At 42.4% G+C, this 15243-nt stretch overlaps 1 protein-coding gene across 10 annotated transcripts in view; it reads right to left on the reverse strand.

Moving 5' to 3' along the window:
* TSNARE1 (t-SNARE domain containing 1) overlaps window positions 1-15243 on the reverse strand; it is a 523183-nt gene that overhangs the window by 152810 nt on the left and 355130 nt on the right. The gene's annotated exons all lie outside the window — the stretch shown is intronic.

Here is a 15243-nt window from a genome sequence, read left to right on the forward strand (position 1 = left end):
GTGCTCCAGAACTCTCTTTGTAAGTATTATATCCAGAGGTATGAGGTGAAGAGAGAAGACTTCACTGCCTGTCCCACCTTATCCAAGTACCAATTCAGCAAAGCTGGCCCTGTGCAAACATTTCCAAAGGCTGCATTTGGAAAAGAAAAACACATTTTGGGAACATGAATGAATGAGAATGGGAATTACACGGCTGCCTTGCAAAATAAGTGGAAAACAATGGAGTGAAAAATAAGTAGAAAGAGAGAAAGAGCAAGCACAGAGCTAATGATCAGGCGAACTTTTCCAGATGTGAAAATCAATTTCATTCTAAAACTTCCCAGCCTTTTCATTTAGAAAGCAATAAAATTCTATTTGTTCCCTGTTCATTTTCGACATAAAATGCCACTAAGCTACTACCTCTCGGCAACCACACAAAACCTAATAGGTTAGGACTGCAGCCTTAAAATATGTTAAGCTTTTTTAATGAAACCAATTTATATCAGTTTGTGGCAGTGAAAGGGCTGAAGCAACTTAATTTAGTTTCATTTTCCACATGTTTGTGGCCAAAGTTAGGATTCACTCATTTCTAATTCAGCCCTGCTTCCACATGCCTGCCTAAGCCATTTCTGACTGATTTAGCTGGTGATCTTTATTAAATGGATCATCTCCTGGTACCTACACATCACAGAATCACAGAATCACAGAATCCCAAGGGTTGGAAGGGACCTCAAAAGATCATCTAGTCCAACCCCCCTGCAAGAGCAGGGTAACCTACAGTACATCACACAGGAACTTGTCCAGGCGGGCCTTGAATATCTCCAGTGTAGGAGACTCCACAACCCCCCTGGGCAACCTGTTCCAGTGCTCTGTCACTCTTACAGTAAAGAAGTTCTTCCTGATGTTAACGTGGAACTTCCTATGTTCCAGTTTACACCCATTGCCCCTTGTCCTATCACTGGATATCACTGAAAAAAGCCTAGCTCCATCATCCTGACACCTACCCTTTACATATTTGTAAACATTGATGAGGTCACCCCTCAGTCTCCTCTTTTGCAAGCTAAAGAGACCCAGCTCCCTCAGCCTCTCCTCATAAGGGAGATGTTCCACTCCCTTAATCATCTTTGTGGCTCTGCGCTGGACTCCTTCAAGCAATTCCCTGTCCTTCTTGAACAGAGGGGCCCAGAACTGGACGCAATATTCCAGATGCGGCCTCACCAAGGCTGAGTAGAGGGGGAGGAGAACCTCTCTTGACCTACTAACCACTCCCTTTCTAATGCACCCTAAGATGCCATTTGCCTTCTTGGCCACAAGAGCACATTGCTGGCTCATGGTCATCCTCCTATCCACCAGGACCCCCAGGTCCCTTTCCCCTTCACTACTTTCCAGCAGGTCAACCCCCAACCTGTACTGGTACATGGGGTTGTTCTTCCCCAGATGCAAGACTCTACACTTGCCCTTGTTAAATTTCATCAAGTTCCTCCCCGCCCAACTCTCCAGCCTGTCCAGGTCTCGCTGAATGGCAGCACAGTCCTCTGGTGTGTCAGCCACTCCTCCCAGTTTTGTGTCATCAGCAAACTTGCTGAGGGTGCACTCAGTTCCCTCATCCAGGTCATTGATGAAAATATTAAACAGCACCGGTCCCAGCACCGACCCCTGAGGAACTCCACTAGTCACAGACCTCCATTTCTACAGTTATTTGCATGTGTGCTCAGTCAGAGAGCAAGGGACTTTATGCTAAAGTGAGGGGAAAAAAAATATAGCTATAAACCTGACTAGGTCCCATCCAACCCTACTGGTCTAGAGAACCATACAATGGTTTGGGTTGGAAAGGACCTTAAGATCCCCCAGTTCCAGCCACCCTGCCATGGGCAGGGACACCTCACACTAGACCATGGCACCCAAGGCTCTGTCCAAGGTGGCCTTGAACACTGCCAGGGATGGAGCATTCACCACTGCTTTGGGTACCATGTGCCAGCACCTCACCACCCTCACAGTAAAGAACTTCTTCCTTATATCTAACCTGAACTTCCCCTGTCTCAGTCTGTACCCTTGTACTATGATCCTATGATTCTTGTTGCTAGTATGTGTCTGTCTCTCTGGCAATGCATCATCATAATTTCATATTTAAATATTGGGGGAAAAAAAGCAGATTTTCAGGGCCTGATACCAAAATAACAGAATAACTTTTTTTTTTCCCCTTTTTTTCTTTTTTTTTTGGTCCCTGTCTGGGCACTCTTTCTTCATCTTTCTCCTCATTTAGATCAGAGTGATGACACTCAAACAAGCTCTGTAGGAAGAGCCTGTATCTTTTATTATAATGATGGAAATAGCTGAGGGAAGAGGCAGAAAGCTTTCAGGCACATGAGCCGCTCTTCAGACCATTTCAAGGGTCTGTGCTTGTGAAACAGTCTCTATTTTCATCCAGATATATGGGTCAGCCTAATAAAAGACATGAACTTCACTACAAAGCCAGTATGACTTCTATCTCAGAGCACCACAACCACAACACATCTAGGACATAATCAGGTGTGCATAGTTGGCCCATTTGTATCTTGCTCTCTGCTGTACTAATAATGGCTCATTTAGAAGCTTACTGCAAAATATAGTAACTCAGGGAGCAGCAACACTATCAAAGCCGGGTTTTGCAGGCCTTCTGTTGTGTGGGTTATTCCACATCTAATTAACTTGCTCTGTACCAATTCTCTTGGTGGAGGTATTAATACTATTTCATCTCTACCTGGGTAAAGCATTTTGCAAAACTTTGTAGAAACATAAACCTGAAGATTTCCATTTTGGCCATCTGGATAGAAACCAGCCAAATGGTTGTAAATTTACACAGTGCCAACAGGACACACAGATGGCCAAACCCACAAATGGCATGGTGGAGCACTAGACATGCGAATGAACAATGAAGAACAGGGATTCTTTTATACCTTATTTCATTACACTGAGATAAAAAGTGATGATTATTCTCTTTTCCCTTCTACAAAAATGGGAATGCTGTAGTGAACAACTTAAAGTTACAAAGTGTTAAGCGATTCATTCCCTATCTGATGGATTCAAGTTGCATAAAAGCAACTTGTCTGTAAACCAGATGGATAGCAGCCTTCCAGTACCTGAAGGGGGCCTATAGGGATGCTGGGGAGGGACTCTTCGTCAGGGACTGTAGTGACAGGACAAGGGGTAACGGGTTCAAACTGAAACAGGGGAAGTTTAAATTGGATATAAGGAGGAAATTCTTTCCTGTTAGGGTGGTGAGACACTGGAATCGGTTGCCCAGGGAGGTTGTGAGTGCTCCATCCGTGGCGGTGTTCAAGGCCAGGTTGGATGAAGCCTTGGGTGGGATGGTTTAGTGTGAGGTGTCCCTGCCCATGGCAGGGGGGTTGGAACTGGATGATCTTGAGGTCCTTTCCAACCCTAACTATTCTATGATTCTAAGTTTCAAAGAAAAAGAACCCACTCTGATTTCTAGACATTCAAATCCAAAAGGCAAACTGGTTGGAAAGGTAATGGGAGAGAGGCCTTTCTATTGGTCTTCACCCACTGGAAACTGCCTAATTCACAGGTATTAAGGGATCTCTATCCAATGGCTTCTATGGACCTGTTGTGGGAGTTTCATTTCATATTCAGTGGAAATCAGGCAAGCGAACACCTGTGGTTATTTCTCAAAGAACTGATGAAAGGAAGGGCTGAAGTTCCTTTCACCTCTCTGAGGATGTTTATCTTGCCCATATTCCTTAGAGGGGACAACATGGTTAGCTGTTAAACAGGTATAACATCTTGTGTGCGGCACCCCATAACTGAAAAGTTTGGGAGTACACTTGGTTTTCCCAACACCCCCAAGTATTAGGCATGTGAATGAACGGTGAAGATTAGAAGATTCTTTTACACCTTATATTTTTACCCTAAGACAGAAAGACTGATGATTATTCTCTTTTCCTTTCTACAAAATGGTAAAGCTCTAGCGGACAACGTAAAGTTACTGCTACACAGACTGAGCTGTGGTCATGTCAAAGTGTTAAGTGATTCATTCCATACCTGATGGATTCAAGTGCCTGGTCAATGTATTTAGAAAAACACTGCATAGTGTATACGGCTCTGTAAAAACAACACATAGTGTATGCGGTTAGACTGATATCCTACGCAGAAAGTTACTTTTAGTAGTTCTCTCGCATTGCTGTTGCAATCAGAAAAGTACCTATATAATCATTTTAGTTTCTTTCTTCATCTAGGCCAAATTCTACCACTGTATATGGCAAAAGTTTCTTTATTCTAATAGCCAATGTTATAAACTTCACCAGGGATTATTTATCAAGCTCTCTATTCTTTCTCCTTTGTGCATCCTAATCAGTCACAGAGATTATAAGTATTAAATGACTGGCCACATTGTTGACATACAAGGCAGAACACTATGATATCCACCTTGCTGTAGCATAGCTTCATCACAGTCTGTCAAGCTAAAACAAGTGAGAAGAAAACTAAAGCATTTCAGTTAAATCAGAGTCAACATCACAAAGGTTAAGACCATCCCATAGTGGGAGCTGCTGTAGTGCCCTAGGCTGACTGCCAACTTTTGCAGCTGAAAACCCAGTCCAAGGGGAAGAAGCTACAGATACAGGAGCAAATATTGCTGTATCTTAGAGACTGGAGTGACACTTCATTGAGTATGAAGGGACAGTGGCAAGGATGTAAAATCTAGTGTGAGGTGTCCCTGCCCATAGCATAGGGGTTGGAACTGGATGATCTTCAGGTCTTTCCAGTCCTAACTGTTCTATGAGTCTATGTACTTGAATTTACCTGAAAAGCTGAAAATTTTAGACTTTTCTCTGAAAATTAGACCTCTCACTTAAAACTATCCCAGTGCCTTCACTTTACGGGTAAAATACAGACTTTAGCTTCAGGAACACTGGTTTGGTTTCCCTTCTTGCTTATTTGATCTTGCTTGTTAGCCTTTCTCCTCACAGTACAGCACTCTCTTCAATTAAAGCTTCATTAAAACACATTGCCATAATCACCATATGTTACTTATGTATTTTTAAAGCATAAATGTTACCAACTGATCAAAATATAAGTGGGCATTTTATATGCCTATATTATAAGGTGCACATACACTATTTATGGTATAGTTCAGTTTTCACTTCTCTCAGCATGGACCAGAAGGAATTGCTGAAGTTATTTCTATACCTTCTTCACAGCTATACCAATCTGTGGTTTCTCAGCTTTGCAGTATCTGTGTTGCAATTGCTGTAGCTTCAGGTTTCAGAAGGGCTCAGGTAAACAGCAACTGGGAGAAGAAAAGGATGACAAGGATAAAACCCAGCAACTTTCTAAGTGAAAGAATTCCTTTGATGTCAATAATGTCAGGAGGCAGAAGCCTGCTGGTAAACAGGCTTCTGTTCAACTGGGTCTCTTTCAAGCAGCCACGTTAGAATCATAGAATAGGTGGGAAAGGACCTTAAGATCATCCAGTTCCAACCTTCTGCCATGGGCAGGGACACCTCACACTGGACCATGTCACCCAAGGCGCTGTCCAACCTGGCCTTGAACACTGTCAGAGACGGAGCATTCACAACTTCCTTGGGCAACCCATTCCAGTGCCTCAGCACCCTCACAGTAACGAACTTCTTCTATATATAACCTGAACTTCCTCTGTTTCAGTTTGAACCCATCACCCCTTGTCCTATCGCCACAGTCCCTAATGAAAAGTCTCTCCCCAGCATCCTTATAGACCTCCTTCAGATACTGGAAGGCTGCTATGAGGTCTAACCCTTAGAGGTTTATTATTGCCATCTTAAGGTCCTTAACAACCCAAACCATTCTATGATTCTAAGTGTGCCCTCAGTCAGTTTGCGAAAGACTTCAAGCTGTCTGGAAGTGTTGATCTGCTGAAGGATAGGAAGGCTCCTCAGAGGGATCTGGGCAGGCTGGATCAATGGGCTGAGACCAATTGTATGAGGTTCACCAAGGCTCAGTGTTGGGTCCTGCACTTGGGTAACAGCAACCGCAGGTAATGTGTTATGATGAATCACTCCTAAAGCTCAAAGGCACTCAAGGCTGGATTAAGTATCCAATTAGGACGCAACAGAATTCTTATCTTCATTTTCTTGTTTCCCTCCCCAGAATAACATAAATGTTACATTGCTATGAAAATGTCAACTGTATTCACCCTTTAGAAGCCATCTAAAGGCTTCTAAAGCATCTGAATACATCTGAAAGCATCTAAATGCATCTAAAGACTGTTCAAATGCATTGAACAGTCTGGGTTCAGAAACAGTTAACACCAAATAAATGTACTATTTTTCTTTACCTATGAAGGTCATTTAATAGAGTCCTAACTGTGTCCTGCTGGTTTTCCAAAGATTCAGTAAATGACACATGAATTATTCTACTAAGGAGCGTAGATAAGGATTGTTTTCTTACTACCTGATAACTTGCTGCTGCTTCTATTGAAAACTGGTGTTACGTGCTGTATCTGGAGCCGTTGCTGCTATATGGAAAGATGCATTTTCTTCAAAATGGAAATTTCCAAAGATTTTTGGGGTAGCCAAAAAGAATATATTTATGTGAGGAGACAGACAAAAAGAAAGCAACAAAGCCAGGAGAAAACAACAAATATACGAAAACTAGTCCTTGATTTATCAGCTGTAATTGCATTTAGGCACACGTTATTAGTACTTACTGTTTGTGTCCCAAAGAAATCACTAATGGCTAAATTAACACTTTGTGCATTGTCCTGAAATACATTACCAAGATAAAAAAGGTACTTACTAAGGCACCAAAGCTAATTGAAATTGTTCTCCAGATTAACTTCACAAAGCCTAATGGCATCATTTTTCTTTCGCACGGTGCTTCGTACTTGTATTCACTGCAGAGTAACCTGCAAGGTTTCACTCATGCAGGAGCCCTCCATAGGGTCACAGAATAACTCACGGTAGAAGAGACCTCAGGAGGTTTCTCATTTGTAGTCCAACCTCCTGTTGAAAGCAGGGTCACCTATGAGGTCAGATGAGGTTGGTCAGGGTTTTCTCCACTTTGGTCTTGAAACCCTCTAAGAATGAATACTGCAAAACCTCTCTGGACAGCCCCTTCCAACACCAGATTGTCCATAGGGGACACCAGTTTTTCCTTAGAGGCACTCTGAACATGTTTTGCTTCAGTTAATATCTGTTGTCTCTCACTCCCACTATGCATCACTGTGAAGAACCTGGCTCAGTCTTCTTGACGATCTTCCCCACAGATACTGTTCCCCACAGCAGCTATTACGTCCCTCCAAAGCCATCCCTTCTCCAGGCTTGAACAAGCCCCATCCTGCACCAGGCACCAGACAAGCGCTCCAGTCCTGACCATCTCAATGGCCTCTCCTGGATTTGATCCATTTGATCAGTGTCTTGTACTTATGGTCTCAAACCCGGATGGACTATATAGATACAGTCTAACTAGTGCTGACTAGAGGGAGATAATCAGTTCCCTCAGCGTGCTGCTGCTCGCACAGCCCAGGATACCTTCTTTGCTGCCAGGACATACCTCTCGTTCATGCTCAGCTTTTACTCTAGGTAAAAACCAAGAGGTGCTCCTCAAACACTCAGTGGCAGCGTGTTCTGTTGCAAAGGATTAATCTCTTCCAGGTAAAAGACTTTACATTTGTCCTTGTTGAATTCTGGACAATTCCTTCCAGCATTTCCTCCATCCTTTCCATGTCCTCCTGGATGGCAGCTCTGTCCTTCAGTGTACCCATGGGTCCTCCTCCAGTTTGGAGTCTTTGGGAGCTCACTCCATCACCTCTTTGGTGTTATTGACAAAGATGTTATACAGGATGGGTCTGAGGGCAGCCCACTATGGCACTCTGCTTGTTACAGGTCTCTGGGTATACTTTCACCCATTAACCACCACCCTTTGTCTAATCATCCAGCCAGTTTTTACCCATCAAGTTGTCTATCTATCCAGACCGTAACATCCTAACTTGGATATAAATGTATTGTGTCCAAGAAAGCCTTGCTAGAGTTGAGGCAAACTACATCCACTGCCCTCCTCTCACCCAAGAATCCAGTTCTTTTATCATAGCAGGCAACCAAGTTGGTTGGGCATGATTTACCCTTGCTAAATCCATGCTAAATGTTACCAGCCACCTGCAAAACATCCATTGCTGAAGGGGAATATAAACGTGTTTAGCTCCCGTTCTCCCCTTGAAACGAAACACGACAGGTTTACAACATGTACAGTAGCAAATGCTTCTTTATGGCAGCACTAATATCTCTAGAATATGAGATCTGCAGATATTTGCCTACACAATTACCCAAACTGAGTCAAATAAGACATGCATGTTTTCTGCTTGTCTCTCTCATGCCACAGCCTCTAAATGCACTTGATGTCAGTTGTTAATGTGTTTCTTGTTTAGAAACAGACTGTAGTTTAATACAGGGTGGGAAATTTGCACAGAAGCAAGATCAGATGCCTGTCACATTCAACTCTTTAATCCTTAGTTATAGTCAGTGTGATAGGAACAAAAGCACTTCACAACCAAGCCACAACTCTGAGGTCATAGTTCAAAAGGGGGTCACATAGGGAGATAACAAAGGGACTAATCAATGTAAATCCAACCCTGCACTTGAAGACTGGCTTTCACCAGAAGACTATGGGAAGTCAGATGGAAAACAGAATTAAAGCCACAAGTCCACACAAATCAATGCCGAATGACTGAGAGACAGCTCTTAAAACTCAATGTCTCTTTTCTTTCACCTATTGGGGAGCTATGATGCCAATTTAAGCCAATGCTTCAAAGGGTATTTGGTTGTCAAGTGAAGAAAAGTAAGCATTGACAAATATGTGATGATTACAGAGAACATAACCCCAAACCTCAGAAACGTAGCATACAAACAAGCAACTATGCCAGTGAAAACTGTGACACCAGAGTATCAGGATAAGCTATCCACAGCTGTTTCTTAGCAAGATATTGGTTAAGAAGTGGTGGGGAACAGCATGCATCTGGGTAATCGGCCCTTCAGGCAGGAACAAGGGGAAAAGGAGCAGGGTTTGCATTTTGGGGCTCAGGTCAGATGTCTAGGAGTCTAGTGCCATTTGAAAGACTTTAGGGCATCCTACCTGGCCTCCAACTGCTGATCCAGAAAGGCACAAATCTGCCCTGAGTCCTGTATCTTACCTGACACAGATGTGTATAATTTGGGGTATCTTGAAACCACTGAAATGCCTCAAGCAGCACTAAACCTTTTGTTTAGGAACTGAATCTTCAATGATCTATACCTCGGACTGCTCTATGATGAGACACAGCGATTAGCATTAAATGCCACTATCTCTTGATATCCCAAGCTTTTGAAATAAACCAGGAAAGGAAAAATCCCACACCCAAAACAAACCCTCAAAGCACAAACAAAAGTACAGGAAAGACCAAGGCTGAACATCCAATGGAAGCCCAGAACAAGGATCCAGTGGCCACATCAGTACCATGCCCGGCACTGCCCTGCAGCTGTTCAGAGAATTGAACTGTTAAAAGCAGCACCATTTTGGATTGGGCAAGATAACTCTTTCCCAGCAAATTCCAAAGGTTCATACAGGTCAGTGTCCATTGCAGATAGGCATACATGTTGCAGCCACTCTTTTTTGCTTGCAGCTATCCTAAAAGGACATACACTCAACTATGAAGGGTAGCTTTAGGGATACAGAACAGTCCTCCCTTATGTTATTTACCAATAAAGGTGTACCAAATAAGTCTGGTGTCTAGCTCCTGATGTATTACAGATTCCTTACACAACCTCTGACATCCCATTAGCTGACTGTAAACCGGAGCTGTATATACTCCTGCCTTCTCCTTTGAATGTCTGGTCTATTTAAAATATGAGTCCCCTGAGGAGGAGATTTCCTTTTGTAATATATCTGCTATGGTGTACGTTTAGCTTTGTTTCAGAGGCACTAACATAAAAAGTTATACAAGAAATGGAGAGAAAATGAGCATTTCTTGTGTTCTGTATGATGTGGACAGCATACAAACCCTGCTGCTCCTATGAACTGCAAAAACATCATTCTGCATCAAAGTCATAGGAAGCTTTCCATGGATTACAGGCTGAGAAAGCTGGGGCTGTTCAGCCTGGAGAAGAGAAGCTATGTGGAGACCTCAGAGCAGCTTCCAGTGTCTGAAGGGGCCTACAAGGATGCTGGAGAGGGACAGGTTGGACAGAGCCTTGGGTGACATGGTCTAGTGTGAGGTGTCCCTATCCATGGCAGGGGGCTGGAACTAGATGATCTTATGATCCTTTCTTTCCAACTCAAACCTTTCTATGATTCTACAATTGCAACCCCAGTGAGCCTCAGAGCTCCAATATCTAAGCAAATTCACCTTAGAATCTGAGAAATCACTAATATAAACCAAATTCATTTTCCCTGTAATGCTACTCCAACAAAACCCAACACTTTATCTTTGCTTCTTGGCCCTCAGATACTGGAGGTCTCTAGAAATGCTGCGATGACATGGAGGACCTTGCTAAATCAGATACATAAAACACAAGGGATCACAACATCCCTTAAGAGAGGGGTAAACTGAGGCATTTAAAAGACATATAAGGAAAGGTAAGTTACTGCCGGACCACACATAGTCTAGAATCACTGTCCTACATATTAGCCTTTTTTGTCTTTGTAGAAAGAGATGGTGATTTCAGCTGATCTCTAAATTTCAGTTTAGAGATCACCTGAGATTTCACATGATCTCTAATGAGAAAAAGAACACAAGCCGGCAGTGTGCGCTCGCAGCCCAGAAAGCCAACCGTATCCTGGGCTGCATCAAAAGGAGCATGAACAGCAGGTCGAAGGAGGTGATCCTGCCCCTCTGCTCTGCTCTTGTGAGACCTCACCTGGAGCATTGTGTGCAGTTCTGGTGTCCTCAACATAAAAAGGACATGGAACTGCTGGAACAAGTCCAGAGGAGGCCACGAGGATGATCAGGGGCTGGAGCACCTCCTGTATGAAGACAGGCTGAGGAAGTTGGGGCTGTTCAGCCTGGAGAAGGCTGTGTGGGGACCTCATAGCAGCCTTCCAGTACCTGAAGGGGGCCTATAGGGATGCTGGGGAGGGACTCTTCATCAGGGACTGCAGTGACAGGACAAGGGGTAATGGGTTAAAAATGAAACAGGGGAAATTTAGATCGGATATAAGGAGGAAATTCTTTCCGGTAAGGGCGGTGAGGCACTGGAATGGGTTGCCCAGGGAGCTTGTGAATGCTCCATCCCTGCAGTGTTCAAGGCCAGGTTGGACGAAACCTTGTGTGGGATGGTTTAGTGTGAGGTGTCCCTGCCCATGGCAAGGGGGTTGGAACTGCATGATCTTGAGGCCCTTTCCAACCCTAACTATTCTATGATTCTATGATTCTAATCTGACATGTACCAGCCCAAGCTCTACAACAAAATTCTTCTAACAGCATCCACCGCTCTCATCTTGGCTTGAACGCAATCAGCTAAAACTCAGCCCAGAAGAGTTTGGCTATGGCAGAACGTATATATTTTGTATTTAAGGAATAAAGCTAATTACGTTTTAGACCTTTCTGAATATGAGAGCCTTCCACTTATTGATGGCAATATTTATAATGGATCTTTGCATGCTTTTTACACTGACCCCCCAAAGAAATCACAGCTTTAGCTGAATAAGGCATTTCCTAATGGTGGTAGAAGACTTGGAAGCATTACAGCTAATTGAGCTTACTGTTCATAGAGTACACACACAAAGGTCAGGTTGTTTTACCAGCTTATATGCTGTCAAGCTGTATTTGTTCTTGAATACATACATCAGTCCTTTCCACCCCAAGCAGTAATGACTCAATTGTACCAAGCTCTGTGAGCCCTACTTAGGAGCCAACTCCTTTCTTATGCTGTAGTAAAACAGATACAGGATAGCAAATACCAAGCACACCTCAATTGCTATGTAAGATCTGTGTTTGTACAGATGTAGTCACATTGGTTTGTCGTGTTTTTTTACCCAATGAATTCCCACATATTGCAGATGAGAAGGGACAATTAATTCATAATTAATCTAGGCTGTCTTGCATTTGCATCACACATTTCCTATGCATCAGGTATAAATCACTTCCTTAGAGAAAGCTAACACTGACTAAGGCAACCACCCCGGATTGGAATACATCAGTTGACAAAATACCTATGCTCTTTTAGTAATTTCCACCAGTTTTTCATTTCCCTTGCTGTTAGAAATAATGAAGTAAAAGTCTTCCCTCCATCCAGAAAGTGGCTCCAGCTTCTAGGCATTGATTCTTGATATGTTTTTTCTCTACTGCATATAAGAACCCTGAATGCTCAGTATTTTTCTGCAAGGGCAGTACAAGTACAGTGCAATAAAGTTTTCTCTAAATCTTCATTCCAATAACCCATATACACATCTATGTTTTTCATATATGTACTGTTTCCAACTTGGAATTTTTCCATATTAAGAGGTAGCAGAAAGAGAACTCTCTATGTATTCTTGCTAGATGCAGAGTTAAAACCTCCTCCTGCACCCTAAGGAGGATTCACCAGTCCTGGTTTTCTACTGGGTAGAAGTCTTCTTCAGAACCAGTTAACCTAGGCTCATTTCTTGGTCAGTGGGAAGAGACAGGCAAGAAGCAAGGATAAGATTGTTGTGGCCCCTCTCAGCCAAGGGTAAATGTTAAAAGTAGATGGGACAAACTGTGTCCCAAAAGCGCCTATTTCTGCACACTGACTATACCAAGAGCACTGATTGTAAATGTGGATGTAGGCATTCACAAAGAGGCACCTAAAGTTAGTCAGAAATCACACCTACTTGACAGTAAAGGTATATATCCAAAGATATAGCTCTTGAATTACAGTAATGTAAGAACACATAAACTGTGGCAGGAAAACAACACAGTCATGAGATTCAGTAACAAAGTTAAGCAGTCTCGGGAAAACTACTTCTTCCCTTTTACATGTGTTTAAACTTAAGCAAGGGAAGTTCAGATTAGATATAAGGAAGAAGTCCTTTACTGTGAACAGGCTGCCCAAGGAAGCTGTGAAGGCTCCATCCCTGGCAGTGTTCAAGGCCAGGCTGGACAGGGTTTGGAGCAGCCTGGTCTAATGTGAGGCATCCCTGTCTGGCAGGGGGTTGGAGCTGGATGATCTTAAGGTCCTTTCCAATCCAAACCATTCCATGATTCTATGACAGCACATGAGAGAGAATCATTCCTTGAACCACCTCATTAAATTAGATGCTTTAGCTGAGAGGCAGTTAACCATCATAGATCCAACATTCAGGATTGGGATATATCACTGGCAACCAACAGCATTTTACCCATTCATGTTTAAGCCACGGTTTCTTTGGGGATCCTTTGTAAGGCCCAAAGTCCCTTCTCAACCCCTCTGAACCCGTAAGCCAGACAGATCTTGTAACTCAATCTCTACACTTGCAATTGTTGATTATCTTGCCTCACATGTCTGAAGAGGTATTATTTAGCTTTCACCAAACTTTAACTCCCTTAAATTGTATGAGAAGCTGCCCCTTTCTTGTGTTATTTCTGTTCCAGCCTGACAGGAACGGTAACTAAAGTGTAGGTCTATTGATTAAATAGCCTTGTTTTTTTCCCCCGTAACAGCTCAAGGCATTTAATCAATACAGCAATGCCCCATATCACGGACCAAAGGCACAATATCCAGTGATCATAAACTGCCTCGAAGAAGTGGTGTAAAGTGATTTTATGACCTGACACCTACTGAAACGTCCATTTGTAGTGGAAGAGATACATATATTTCCTTCTGCACTAAGCATCTCGGGGAGTATCTGTATAGTTTTAGCTAGACAGAAAAGGACCCAATGGGACTGTTATTTCACACATATCAAAAGGACACAGGTTTTGCAAAAGAACATCTATACACCATGCTGTATATTTGCTGAAGGTGATGCACAAACGCGTCCCAAGAGAAGACACAGCAGTCTATCTAACATACGTATACGGATGCTGCTCCTTTAACACCTGAACTGCTCACCAGCTTATTGTATTTTCAATGTAATTCTACTCACAACCTTTTCTGGGGACTGGGTAGTACATTCATCATTAGGAAGGTAGATCTGATCTGTGCTGAAGTAGTTTTTCAGTATAATAATGCCACTTATAGCCATTATTCTTGGGACTATGTAGATACTGGTAAGAGCCTTACTGCAGACACACTTGTATGAGATACATTTCATCAAAGAAACATGAGTACAACCACCTCCACACATTCATTTGCCTATCTTGCCTATACACCAGTGACTTTATTGACAAACCTTTCCCAGGTAAGACCTGCATTATGTCACTAAGGTGAATTATATTGTTTTCTATTATTTGGCATCTCAAAGAAAACCTCTTCTGCCTCTGTAGATGACATTAGAAAGTAAAGCAAATAATGGAAACAGGATGATGCTCTTTTACAAGTTAAGGTACATTCCAATATCTGAAGGGGGCTACAAGGATGCTGGAGAGGGAATCTTCATCAGGGACTGTAGTGATAGGACAAGGGGTGATGGGTTCAAACTGAAATAGGGGAAGTTCATGTGAGATATAAGGAAGAAATTCTTTACTGTGAAGGTGGTGAGGCGCTGGCACAAGTTGCCCAAAGTAGATGCTCCATCCCTGGCAGTGTTCAAGGACAGGCTGGAAAGAGCCTTGGGTGACACGGTCTAGTGTGACACGTCCCTAGCAGGGGGTTGGAACTGGATGATCTTGAAGTCCTTTCCAACCCAACCCATTCTTTGATTCTATGGATAAAAGAACATCCTTACTTTTTTCCACTCAGGACGTGGTAGTACAAGTGCTTAAGACCATGGTCCACGTAGCAAGAATTTTAAAGGTCAGAGGACACAGTCTTTTGCCAATGTCTTAATTGCTTGGTGGGAGTTTGGCAACTGAGACTGCTAATTATAAAACCTCAGTGGTCAACAGCAAAACTCAATATTCATCACTTCAAAGTTAGTGAAAATTAAAGGTCCAATTGATTTCTGTGGATATAGAAATCATATATATGAAAAAAATAATTTATATATATAAAATAAATATAAATAATATAATATAATATATATAAATAATATAATATAATATATATAAATAATATAAATATATATATATATAAATCATATATATGAATAGGCAGGTCTACTCATCTAATATAAGACTCATGAAAGACTAGGACCCAAAAGTGACTCTGGTAACTACCAAAATCCTAATTTTCCTTAAGTTTGGTTTCTTCACCTAGTCCTATTTGGCTAGGTGAAAGGTAT

This window comes from Lathamus discolor, chromosome 2 (genome assembly GCF_037157495.1).
Source record: "Lathamus discolor isolate bLatDis1 chromosome 2, bLatDis1.hap1, whole genome shotgun sequence".
In the NCBI taxonomy this organism is placed as follows: Eukaryota; Metazoa; Chordata; class Aves; order Psittaciformes; family Psittacidae; genus Lathamus; species Lathamus discolor.